The sequence below is a fragment of the Macaca mulatta genome, chromosome 5, assembly GCF_049350105.2.
Source record: "Macaca mulatta isolate MMU2019108-1 chromosome 5, T2T-MMU8v2.0, whole genome shotgun sequence".
Classification (NCBI taxonomy): domain Eukaryota; kingdom Metazoa; phylum Chordata; class Mammalia; order Primates; family Cercopithecidae; genus Macaca; species Macaca mulatta.
In genome coordinates this window covers 39,979,585-39,993,071 of record NC_133410.1, presented here as the reverse complement: position 1 = coordinate 39,993,071, position 13,487 = coordinate 39,979,585, and the positions used below count along the sequence as shown (strand labels likewise).

Below are 13,487 nucleotides of genomic sequence, written 5' to 3'. Positions count from 1 at the left end.
GGGCAAGTGCAGAAGAATGAAACTCCACATCATAGCAGTTCAGAGGCAGCACCATTAGAAAGAACTCTCTTGAGATTTAGAAGCCAAAAATGACAAGAGCAAATGAGGAGTTGTTTGAGTGACCTAGCATACAAGGGGAAAGAAGATTCAAGGCCAGGTGTGGTGGCTCATGCCTGTAATCCCATCACTTTGAGAGGCCGAGGCGGGCAGATCACCCAAGGTCAGGAGTTTGAGACCATCCTGACCAACATGGAGAAACCCCGTCTCTACTAAAAATACAAAATTAGCCGGGCATGGTGGTGCATGCCTGTAATCCCAGCTACTCAGGAGGCTGAGGCAGGAGAATTGCTTGAACCTGGGAGGTAGGGGTTGCGGTGAGCCAAGATCGCGCCATTGCACTCCAGCCTGGGCAACAAGAGGGAAACTCCATCTCAAAAAACAAAACAAAACAAAAAGATTCAGAAGAGTTGTCATTCCAGGTCTTAATTACAATAGATAACCATTTGTAACAGATTCCAGCAACACAGTGTTTCCTGGAGTTAGTCACTCAAGCACTGCCTTCATGATTTTTTTTTTTTTTTTTTTTTTTGCCATGTATACATATACAACCATTTATAGTATTTACTCAATATTTTACTCTAAATCAGATTCACTTTTTTACTTAAATTGAAAACTAAAAATGGAAAGTCAGCATTATTTGCCATAAATGAAAGCAACCACCACAAAAGCAGAACAATATTATTAAATGCTAGCTAGAAAAGGTTGTGACAAGTCTCCAGGCTTGAGGTTGGTGGTTCTTTATTAAAAAGGGAATGGACAGTGTCCGAGAGGTGTTAAACAGTGGTACAAAAATGAGACTTTGTCCTTGTCAGAAGGGTTGAAAAAGCATTGTATAAAGCAGCTTTCTCACGGTGTGATTAAATGTTATTCAATGCCAAATCTGCATACTACTCAAATCATCTCCCATACTGTCAGTGGTGCTGACCTCACACTTTGGGCCAAACACTGCATTGAGAAACTTGAATTCCACCAGGTGTGGTGGCTCACATCTGTAATCCCAGCACTTTGGGAGGCCGAGGCAGGCAGATCACTTGAGGTCAGGAGTTCAAGACCAGCCTAGCCAACATGGTGAAACACCTGTCTCTACAAAAAATCCAAAAATTAGCTGGGCATGGTGGCATGTGCCTGTAATCCCAGCTACAGGGAGACTGAGGAAGGACAATCACTTGAATCCAAGAGGCAGAGGTTGCAGCGAGCCAAGATTGTGCCACTGTACTCCAGCCTGGGCAACAGAGCAAGACTCTGTCTCAAAAAATAAAAAGAAACTTGAATTAAAGAGAGGAACAGGCTAGGCACAGTGGCTCACTCCTGTGATCCCAGTGCTTTGAAAGGCCAAGTTTAGTGGGTCACTTATGGGCCAGGAGTTCTAGACCAGCCTGGGCAACTTAGCAAGTCTCCATCTCTACAAAAACTAAAGAAATTACCTGGCATGGTGGCACATGCCTGTAGTCCTAGCTCCTTGGAAGGCTGAGGTGGGAGGATGGCTTGAACCCAGGAGTTTGAGGTCACAGTGAGTTAGGATTGTGCCACTGCACTCCAGCCTGGGCAACAGAGGGAGACTATCTCTTAGAAAAAATACATATTTTTTTTAAATATATTTTTAAAGAGAGTTAGAGGAATGGTGCTTCCTCTGCAGCAAAGAGAGGAAATACAAGAAAATCAGAACTGGCAAAAAAAAAAAAAAAAAATTTTGGAAAGTCTCATGTCACATATGAATTCAGCCCATTTATATGACACTGTCATAGTGGGAATTTTGAAACTAGAGAGACTCAGAGGACCTGGTGTCTAGTTTTAATATTATCACCAATTAGTTGTAAACACCAGGCAAGTCTCTTCACTCTTGGTAGCTATTTCCTGATATGTTCAAGTCTATGATTTATTTACTAAGAAAATAGTGGTTGGAGAAGGATTTGAAGAGACTGAGAAGGATTGGCAGTCAATAGGAAAAAGTGATAGGAAGTCAAAAACAAAAATAAATGTTTTAGGTTGCTGAGCAACAATGAGGCCCTAGCTGGCATAGGCACAGTGTCACTAAAACACTCTGGAGGCATACATGGCTTGATGTGGTACAAAAAGATCTGTCCACACTTAGGACTTAATTAAGGAAGCAAGAAAGAATAAAAGTAAGAAATCAGTTTACCAAACATCGTTAAAAGTATGTGAACACATGAATTAATAAACTCATGCTTGATGCCAGGCTTAATACTAGTCTGGCAGAGATGGTGCCAATTAAAATGTTATTGTCGGTTAAAGTATACAAAGTGCTTATTGTATGTCATTGTTCTTGTTTTCTATTTTGATGAGAGTTTCCTGATTTTTACAATGCTATAGAGCAAACAGAACTGTAACTTGTATTTCATAATGTTTGTAGCTGATTTTGTGTACTTCAAGGAGTTTTAAAAAAAAAACTTTTCTCCTGAAATGTTGTGGGGTAGCTTGTGCACCTTGTGCATACTCCTTCCTTATGACTTAACCAGCATGGATTATTATTATATCCTTTTCAGAAAATGGAGATAAACAGGTCGGGCGTGGTGGCTCACTCCTATAATCCCAGCGCTTTGCGGGTGTGGTCACGCACGCCTGTAGTCCCAACTACTCTGGAGGCTGAGGCACGAGAATTGCTTGAACCCAGGAGGCAGAAGTTATCATGAGCCGAGATCACACCACTACACTCCAGCCTGGGCCACAGGGTGAGACCCCACCTCCAAAAAAAAAAAAAAAAGAGGGGAGAAGAAAGTGGCTGGTGAGGATTAAACTGGTTTTTTTTTGTTTTGTTTTTTGTTTTTGAGACGGAGTCTCGCTGTGTCGCCCAGGCTGGAGTGCAGTGGCGCAATCTCCGCTCACTGCAAGCTCCGCCTCCTGGGTTCACGCCATTCTCCTGCCTCAGCCTCCCAAATAGCTGGGACTACAGGCGCCCGCCACCACGCCCGGCTAGTTTTTTGTATTTTTAGTAGAGACGGGGTTTCACCGTGTTAGCCAGGATGGTCTCGATCTCCTGACCTCGTCATCTCCCCACCTCGGCTTTCCAAAGCGCTGGGATTACAGGCGTGAGCCACCGCGCCCGGCCTAAACAGGTATTTTTTAATGGCAGAAGGAATAGCAGAAGGTCAGTGAGATGAAGGTTCCTGAATTATGGTTCCTGGTCTTGGATTTTCATTCAATTTTTTACTCCCTTATTACCATCCTTCACCTTCCAATACCTTACCATTGCTTACGCTGTTCTTCCTTGTGACCAAATCTGAACAAAAAGAGGCTGAAGGTAACTGGTAAAGAAAGAGGACTAGTCCGGGGGATGGAATCCGAAATGGAAGCGCAGAGCGCCGGGGCAGAGGAGGGCTTTACCCAGGTCACCGGTAAGGGTGGCCGGCGGGCGAAGAAACGACAGGCTGAACAGCTGTCCGCAGCGGGAGAGGGCGGGGATGCGGGCCGGATGGACACAGAGGAGGCCAGGCCGGCGAAGAGGCCCGTCTTCCCACCCCTCTGTGGGGACGGGCTCCTGAGTGGAAAAGAAGGAACAAGGAAAATTCCAGTCCCAGCTAACAGATACACACCATTGAAAGAAAACTGGATGAAGATATTTACTCCTATTGCGGAACATTTGGGACTTCAGATACGCTTTAACTTGAAATCAAGGAATGTAGAAATCAGGACTTGTAAAGAAACCAAGGATGTTAGTGCTCTGACAAAAGCAGCTGATTTTGTGAAAGCTTTTATTCTAGGCTTTCAGGTGGAGGATGCACTTGCCCTCATCAGGTTGGATGACCTCTTCCTAGAGTCTCTTGAAATTACAGATGTTAAACCCCTAAAGGGAGACCATCTATCCAGGGCAATAGGAAGAATCGCTGGCAAAGGAGGAAAAACCAAATTCACCATAGAGAATGTGACACGGACGCGGATAGTTTTGGCTGATGTGAAAGTTCACATCCTTGGCTCCTTCCAAAACATCAAGATGGCAAGAACTGCCATTTGCAACCTAATCTTGGGAAATCTTCCTTCCAAGGTTTATGGCAATATTCGAGCTGTGGCTAGCAGATCAGCAGATGGATTCTGATTTCAAGTCAGAGACTTTTTATCTTACCTTTGGACTCTGGAGAAAAATACTTTATGAGGGGTCGGTCACAAAAAACCATCTGAAGAATTTCAGTCATTTGAAGCCTCCGTCCCTTCTTCCATTTTCAGCCAGAAGGATAAACAGAAAAGAAAGATTTAAGAGTATTCACACTCAACAGGTTTTAGAATAATTTAAATATCAAAAATTGATTCTATTATACTTACACCTTAGGTATAATTTATCATTTATCTGAAATTACATGTAGCAGATTACATAGTCTGTAATCCTCAGAGGGAAACTTCTTTAAACAAGAAGTTAAAACAGCTCTATATGAATAAGTTTAAACAGCTCTATATGAATTTATACTTTTATATTTATAAATTTATAACTTCATAAAAATTTATAAACATTTATTCTTTATAATTGTAATTTAATAGATTATCTCAGAAAAACCTCTCTGAATGATAACCCTTCCCTACTACTGGGTGATGTGTAAATATTTGTTGGGGGACAGGGTCTCACTTTGTCACCCAGGCTGGAGTGCAGTGGTGTGATCTCAGCTTACTGCAGCCTCTACTTCCTGGGTTCAAGTGATCCTCCTGCCTCAGCCTCCCTAGTAGGTGGGACTACAGGTGTCCACCACCATGCTTGGCTAATATTTTGTATTTTTTGTAGAGATGGGGTTTCACCATGTTGACCAGGCTAGTCTAGAACTCCTGACCTCAAATGATCCATCCATCTCGGCCTCCCAAAGTGCTGGGATTACAGGCATAAGCCACTGTGCCTGGCCTTGATGTGTGAGTATTTGAGAGGTCATAAGCAGTGGTTTTGGCTATACTGTACTACACCATATACATCAGTAAGAGCTCATCTTGGAACCTGTTTTGCAGTTTTAAAAATTAAAGACCTACATCACAGGGTTGATGTGAAGAAAGTTTTATTTTTCAAATGAGTATTTAATGAAAGTATATATAACCAGTGTTGGGTGTACAGATGCTTCTCAACTTATGATGGGTTTATGTCCAGATAAGCCCATTGTGAGTTGAAAATACCAAACGTCGAACATCACAGCTTAGCCTACCTTAAAAGTGCTCCGAACACTACATTAGCCTACACTTGGGCAAAATCGTCTAATACAGAGCCTATTTTATAGTAAAGTGTGTTGAATGTCTCACATAATTTTTGAAGATTACATTGAAAGTGACAAACAGAATGGCTGGGTACTTGAAGTACAGCTTCTACTGAATGAATAATTCTAAAGTTGAAAAATAGAACCATCATAAGTCTGTTTCCTCTAGTAAAGGTGAGATAAATGTTTTTTCCCACCCAAAAAACTATACTCTATAAATTCAGATTAGCTAGTTTCTGTGTGTTTAAATAGTATGATTATACATTATAAACTGGAAGGAACTCTATTAAACGTGACTTTGATACTTCAAAAAAAAAAAAAGAAAGAAAGAAAACCAGTGATGAAATTCAATGGCTTGAAGAGTCAAAGTGTTTTCTGGAAAAGGGGATATTAATGTTGTCATCAGCTATCTTCCTAAGCCATTCCTGGGGCCATACTAAGCCACTTCTGGGTAGTGATTTTGTAAATATATTACTCAATATAAAAGGTAATTTTTTCCTTTATTTTTTCTAAAACTACCCCTAGAGGCCTTATGACATGTTTGTTCTCTGGACTCAGTGGTCAGGATTGATGAATTTCATTTCTATCAAGGTTAAGGACATTAAAATCCAAGGACAAAAATATTTCTAGTCACTGAAAAACTCCGCAAGATGAATTTTTTTCTCCCTGTTTTATTTCATTCATACCTTTCATTCATTCATTCATACCTTTCATTCATTACATTATAATAAGAGATGACATAAATGAGGCAAGCAGCCTCAAGAAATTAAAATTTGTGAAGTTTTAATACCTATATTGTAAATTTTATACTGAAGCTGTATTTATAAGTTTTTGACAAAGGTCCATATAGTTAAACTTCTTTGGATATCTGTTTAATGTGTTTTCATTCTAATCTTTATTTTCTTCCTTCTGCTTTTCTCTAATTTCATTTGCTCATCTTTTTCTAGGTTCTTAAAGTGAAAAGTTAGGTTATTGATTTGATACCTTCTTTATTAATAGGCATTTACAACTGTAAATTCCTTCTGAGTACTGTTTCTATTGCATCCCATAAGTTTAGTATGTTCTGTTTTCATTTTTATTCATCTCAAAGTATATTCTTGTTTCACTTGTGATTTCTTTTTTGACCCATTGGCTGTTTAGGGGAATATTATCTAATTTCCACATATCTCTTAATTTCTCAAATTTCATTGTATCGTTGATTTCTAACTTCGTTCTGTTGTGTGTGAACGGTGAACATACTTTGCATGACTTTCATCCTTTTACATTTACTGAAGTTTGTTTTATGTCCCAAAACATGGTCTATCCTGGAAAACATTCTGTGTATGGAATATGCAACAGAAGTATGCATATTCTGCTGTTGTGGGTGAAGTGTCCTATAGATGTCTGTTGGGTCTAGTTAGTTTATAGTGTTAATCAAGGCTTCTCTTTCCTTTCTGATCTCTGTCAAGTTGTTCTATTTATTATTGAAAGTGAGGCATTGAAATCTCCAACTATTATGTTGAATTATCTATTTCTCTAATTCTGTCAGTCTTTGTTTTATATATTTGGAACTCTTTGGCAGGTGTATTATGTTTATAATTGCTATGTCTTCCTGACAGATCAAACCCTTTTATCATTACCAAAAAAAAAAATTTTTTTTGAGATGGAGATTCGTTCTCGTTGTCCAGGCTGGAGTGCAATGGCATGGTCTCAGCTCACTGCAACCTCCACTTCCCTGGTTCCAGTGATTCTCCTGCCTCAGCCTCCCAAGTAGCTGGAATTACAGGCGCCCACCACTATGCCCAGTTAATTTTTGTATTTTTAGTAGAGATGGGGTTTTACCATGTTGGTCAGGCTGGACTCGGACTCCTGACCTCAGGTGACCCACCTGCCTCGGCCTCCCAAAGTGCTGGGATTACAGGCATGAGCCACGGAGCCTGACCAGATATTAATATTAACTAAAAATATTCTAAGACAATAAGGGCATGCAGTTACATCATCATTAGGGCTCTGTTTAAATGATAAGAAACGGCCGGGCAGCCGGGCGCGATGGTTCACGCCTGTAATCCCAACACTTTGGGAGGCCGAGGCAGGCGTATCACCTGAGGTCAGGAGTTCAAGACCAGCCTGACCAACATGGAGAAACCCTGTCTCTACCAAAAATACAAAATTAGCTGGGTGTGGTGGCACATGCCTGTAATCCCAGCTACTTGGGAGGCTGAGGCAGGAGAATCACTTGAACCCGGGAGGCGGAGGTTGCAGTGAACTAAGATCACGCCATTGCACTCCAGCCTGGGCAACAAGAGCGAAACTCCATCTCAAAAGAAGGGAAGGGAAGGGAAGGGAAGGGAGAAGGAAAGGGAGAAGGAAAAGGAGAGGGAAAGGAAGGAAGGAAAAGAAGGAAGAGAAGGAAGGAAGGAAAGGAAGGAAGGAAAGAAAGGAAAGAAAAGGCCGGGCTCATGCCTATAATCCCAGCACTTTGGGAAACGGGGCTATACTTTCCTGTTTCATTGCATGTTTCATACCTTTTTTTTTTTCAGTGACATTTTAGATAATATAATGTGGCAACTCTAGAAATCAGATGTTCCCTGCCTGACCAGGTTTTGTTATTGTGCCTCTTGCTTGTAATTGCTGTTGTTGCTGTTATTGTTTAGTGACTTTTGTGAATTAATTCTATAAATTCTGTATTCCTTGGAGTGTGTGGTCATTGACATCTCTTCTCACTTGGCCTAGTAGTCAGCATATGATTGGTTAGAAATTTTCCTATATGCCTAGAATCAATCTATCTAACTATCTATTGATCGATTGATTGATCTATTGATCTGTAGATATATGTGTGTATATATATATCTAAAAATACACATATACACACACAGATAGATGGATAGATATATACGTAGATATGTATGTTAGACATATTTTTAAATAAGTATTAAAATAACTATTTGTATTGTATGTATCAAATTTTCACTAAAGGAAGTCTTAGTTCTATCAGAAATATCTTATTTTCAGGCCAGGCATGTTGGCTCCCACCTATAATTCCAGCACTTTTGGAGAACTCATGAGTTTGAGACCAACATGGTCAACATGGCAAAAACCCAACTCTACTAAAAATACCAAAAAAATTAGCCGAGTGTGGTGGTGCGTGCCTGTAGTCCCAGCTACTCAGGAGGCTGAGGTGGGAGGATGGTTGAGCCTAGGAGGTGGAGATTGCAGTGAACAGAGATTGCACCATTGCACCATAGCCTGGGTAACAGAGCCAGACCCTGTCTCAAAAAAAGAAAAAAAAAAGAAATCTTATTTTCAAAGACTAAGATAAAATTTATTATTAATTACTAACTACATTTCTGTTCATGTGTAAATGAAGAACTATAATGAATGGTTTTGCTTAATCCTCTTTTTTCTACTTTGTTTTGCCAATAATTTTTTCTCAATAAATTTATTAGCCCAACTCATCTTGAAATGAATATTTTCAGAGGAAGAAATTCTAATGTGGTGAAACCCAAATATAAATTGCAATATTTACTTACCAAAAAAGGATAAATATATTTAATTTTCTGAAGTAGGAGAAGAGATTGTTAAAAGGAGTTTTGAAAAAAATTAAGAGTATATGTTTGAACTTCATGCTGAAGTAAAATTCCTGTGAAAGTTTCAAGGAAACTGAAGGGTTAAACACTATAAAATGCTAAGTGGTTCTGTTCTTACCCTAGGGCTATCTTTATATATTCATGATAAAATTAAGTTTGGTCATTTTCTAGTTAATTTGATCAGTATCTATTGTTGGTTCGAATAATCTAAGGCTTAAAATTAATTTTTTCATTGTTGGATTATCTAGATCAACTATTTTGCATTGCTGAACTTAACTAGATAAATGCCAAATCTGTAATTCACATTCTATTAACTCCACTACAAGTTATTTATTGTAAGTGTTCCAAAGCTCTGTAAGAATGGATCAGATCGGCCGGGCGCGGTGGCTCAAGCCTGTAATCCCAGCACTTTGGGAGGCCTAGACGGGCGGATCACGAGGTCAGGAAATTGACACCATCCTGACTAACACGGTGAAACCCCGTCTCTACTAAAAAATACAAAAAACTAGCCGGGCGAGGTGGCGGGCGCCTTTAGTCCCAGCTACTTGGGAGGCTGAGGCAGGAGAATGGTGTAAACCCGGAAGGCAGAGCTTGCAGTGAGCTGAGACCTGGCCACTGCACTCCAGCCTGGGCAACAGAGCGAGACTCCGTCTCGGGGGAAAAAAAAAAAAAAAAAGAAGAAGAAGAAAAAAAGAATGGATCAGATCTCTGTTAAGTAAACATACTTTATCTCTATATAATATAATGCCTATTAAATATTGTTCCCATAAATTCAGATGATATCATGATTAGCTCTTTAAAAATATGACACTGATCTCAATGCAAGAAAAAAGTTCATAAGATACTATAATATTCTAAAAGGTTATAAAGCACATATTAAATATAAAATATAAGCATTTTTCATCTATGTTTTAAAGTCACTTTAAAATTTTGAATCCTTTTAAAAAATTATTATAATGTTGGGTGAAGTGGCACACCTATAGTCCCAGCTACTTGGGAGGCTGAGGTGGGAGGATTGCTTAAGCTGAGGAGTTCAAGGCTAACCTGGGCAATATAGTGAGATCCCATCTCTATATATAAATAAATCAATAAATCTTTATTAAGAAAAGAATATTAAACCAGGCTTTTCAGTGACTCATTTAAGATTTCTTAATTTTTTAAGACCCAGCAGGATTTTGCCCTTGTTCATGTGAAAAAGAGTTAGAGAAATACTCTTTTTATTATTTAAAGTTTTTTTAGAGATTTAAAAATATTATTTAAATTTTTATTATGAAGTCTTTTATCAAATGAAGTGAAGATTTACTGAACGTCTACTATCACTAAGACAAAAATAAGACACAGTTCCTAGTCTTGTGGAGACTTACAGTTGCAACAGGTGGGCAGAAGATTATAGTGCAGTATAGTGAGACTGGCATCTAAAGGCCCAGTGGAGCACACAGGAGCTCTACCCTAGATTTGGGAGAAGGGAGTCAGAAAAGGTCTATTTAGAAAAGGTCACCTGATAGGCCAGGTGTGGTGGCTCACGCCTGGAATCCCAGCACTTCGGGAGGTCAAGGCATGTGGATCACCTGAGGCCAGGAGTTTGAGACCAGCCTGGCCAGCAAGACGAAACCCCATCTTTACTAAAAATACAAAAATTAGCTGGGCGTGGTGGCACGTGCCTGTAATCCCAGCTACTCAAGAGGCTGAGGCAGGAGAATCACTTGAACCTGGGAGGTGGCGGTTGCAGTGAGCCAAGATGGTCCCCCTGCACCACTCCAGCCTGGGCAATAGAGCGAGACTCTGTCTCCAAAAAGAAAAAAAGAAGGAAAAGAAAAAAGAAAAAGAAAAGAAAAGATCACCTGATAGAACCTATAGCCTTCAGTAGCAGTTTGCATCCAACCCGTGGCAACTCACCAGTAGAGTGAGCTGGAGAAACATATTTCTGATGTCACTTTTCCCCACTCTCCCCATCTGCTGAAATGTCTACAATTGGCTGATTCCAACCCACAGTCTGAGAGCAAGCGAGCCCTTTGTTGCATTCCATTCAGGGCACCCTTCTGGGGCACAGAGCATTGGAGGATGGAGACCATTTCTAGCATGACATATACACTCTTATTGTGAATGCCACATTAAAATAGTGCCCTTCATGTTGTATGAGAACATTTTAGCCTAATTCTTTTGCAATGCAGGAAAGCCATTATTATAGAATAATCATGGTTTCTCAGCACATTCTTTGAAGGATTCTGTTAAACCAGTGGGAAACTAAGAATGAATAGTATACGACAGCAGTTTTAAAAAATCCAAAATTTAGTTGTACTTTATGTATTAATAGAAATGTGGGAAATGTAACTTAATTATTATATGTTTCTTGACAATGGTTCTTATCTTTTTCACCGGAGTCTAAACTCTATTGTTTTCGGAGGTATTCTGGCATTCACAAAGGGTTGATAAAATTGTGGCAGATCTAAAAATTCCACTGAATCAATTATTTCATTGGGAGCGCTGGGTGTGTGCTTTGGAGTCAAAACAAAGCTCATGCCTCAATGCTAAAATATTCTAGCAAATCAGACTGCATGAAAGAGGCAAAGGTATAGTTTTTATAAAGATCCCTAACCTGATACTTGGCATACATAATCTAATGGGCACGGAATTCCTTTGTGAAATGTCAGACTCACCTTATACTGAAATTATACATGTTGCCTTGGTATTTAAATGCTTGAGCAAATATAAAAGAAAAAAATATGGAAAATTAAATTGTGATTTCTTTTTCATTTTAACATTAAAGTTAAGGATCATGAAGAATCGTGTGAAATGATGGTACGAGATATTTAATATTTTTATATAACTACTAAAAATTATCACTGCCCCATCCCACCACCCCTGGCAAAAAATGAATCCAATCAGACCAGGCCAATCAAATAAACACTCAAAACAAAAGCCCTGAAACAATAATGATTTCTCACTATGTTTGGATGCGCTATTTCATTCTAAACTAGATTTGGGGAGCCATCTGCTGGCAAATTGGTAAGTTGTTTATGTTTTTTTTTTATTGCATGTACAGTTAGGGTTGCCAGATAATTTATAGGATACCCAGTTAAATCTGAATTTTAGATAAACAACAAATAATTTTTTAGCATGAGCATGTCAACACAGTTCAGTATTTACTCCATATGCCAATGCTACCCTGTTTTATTTTTTTATTTTATTTTTTTTTTTTTGAGATAAGGTCTGGTTCTGTCTCCCAGGCTGGAGTGCAGTGGCATGATCTCAGCTCACTGCAACCTCTGCCTACCAGGCTCAAGTGATCCTTCCAACTCAGCCTCCCAAGTAACTGGGACTACAGGCATACGCCACCATGCCCAACTAATTTTTGTTTTTTGTTTTTTTTTGGTAGAGATGGGGTTTTGCTATGTTGTCCAGGTTGGCCTTGAACTCAGATCAAGCGATCTGCCCACTTCGGTCTCCCAAAGTGCTGGAATTGCAGGCGTGAGCCATAGAACCTGGTTCCTACCTTGTTTTAAATGTAGAATTATATGTTTTCAAGTGACTCAAAAAAGGTTTTCTTGAAAAATCTGGATAGCATGATTATTTAGGATTGCTCAACTCACATGGTTCTATTCACACTGCTCCAGCTTGAACTGCTTGCCTTTCCCATTGAACCCTACATATGACTGCTTGTCCATTCTCTTTTTCTTCTTTGTCTATTCTTAATTGAGCTCCGCTTCCTAGCCTGTGTATTTCTTTGTTGCTGCTACAGTCTTATGTTTAAGCAATCTAGGTCAATTACAACAGATAAATGAAAAACCAGATGATAATTGTGTTCTGGTAGTAACTTAGTTGTAGAATCTACTTGTTTAAAAATAATAATAAAAGGGAGACACATGCATGTTTTATTTTTGACCTAAAAATGTCAATTTATTATCAAGCTATCTTGCTCTGACTGAAAAATTTAATAAATAATAAAAATTGACCGGGCGTGGTGGCTCACACCTGTAATGCCAGCACTTTGGAAGGCTGAGGTGGGTGGATCACTTGAGGTCAGGAGTTCGAGACCAGCCTGACCAACACAGTGAAACCCCATCTCCACTAAAAATACAAAAATTAGCCGGGTGTGGTGGGGGGCGCCTGTCATCCCAGCTACTCAGGAGGCTGAGGCACAAGAATTACTTGAACCTGGGAGGCAGGGGTTGCAGTGAGCCACGATGGCACCACTGCTCTCCAGCCTGGGTGACAGAGTGAGATTCTGTCTCAAAATAAATAAATAAATAAATTTTAAAATTAAAAAAATTAATTTTGTGTTTGAATTAGTAATATATTCACATGCTCCTAAGTTTTTTTTTTTAATACCCAAGGATATTCAGTGAAAAGTCTCCCATTCCTAACCTTCAGATACCTAAAAGTTCCTTGACACAGAGGCACCCATCGTACTTGAGATGTATGTACTCAGCCATCTTGGAGAAGGACATTATTGTAAAGTGGAAGGATGCAGGAGGGTTGTCTCTCAGAAAAGAAAAAGTAAGACAGATGACAATAAGAGACCTTTCTTTCCTCATAGCTATGGTTTTTAATGTAATGGCTTAATTTTATTTTGCCTATGGAGTACATTTTTTTTAAGTATTCTCTTAAATTTCGGTTGTGTCTGAACAATCTCCTACAGTTGTAAAATTCAATTATTTAAAAAGCGTATCATAAAATCTCA

The 13,487-nt window shown here is 39.3% G+C and overlaps 1 pseudogene; it reads left to right on the top strand.

The window, feature by feature from the left end:
- Window positions 1–3,212: 3,212 nt before the first annotated feature.
- Window positions 3,213–4,263, top strand: LOC100426455 (RNA-binding protein PNO1; annotated as a pseudogene).
- The last annotated feature ends 9,224 nt before the right edge of the window (window positions 4,264–13,487 follow it).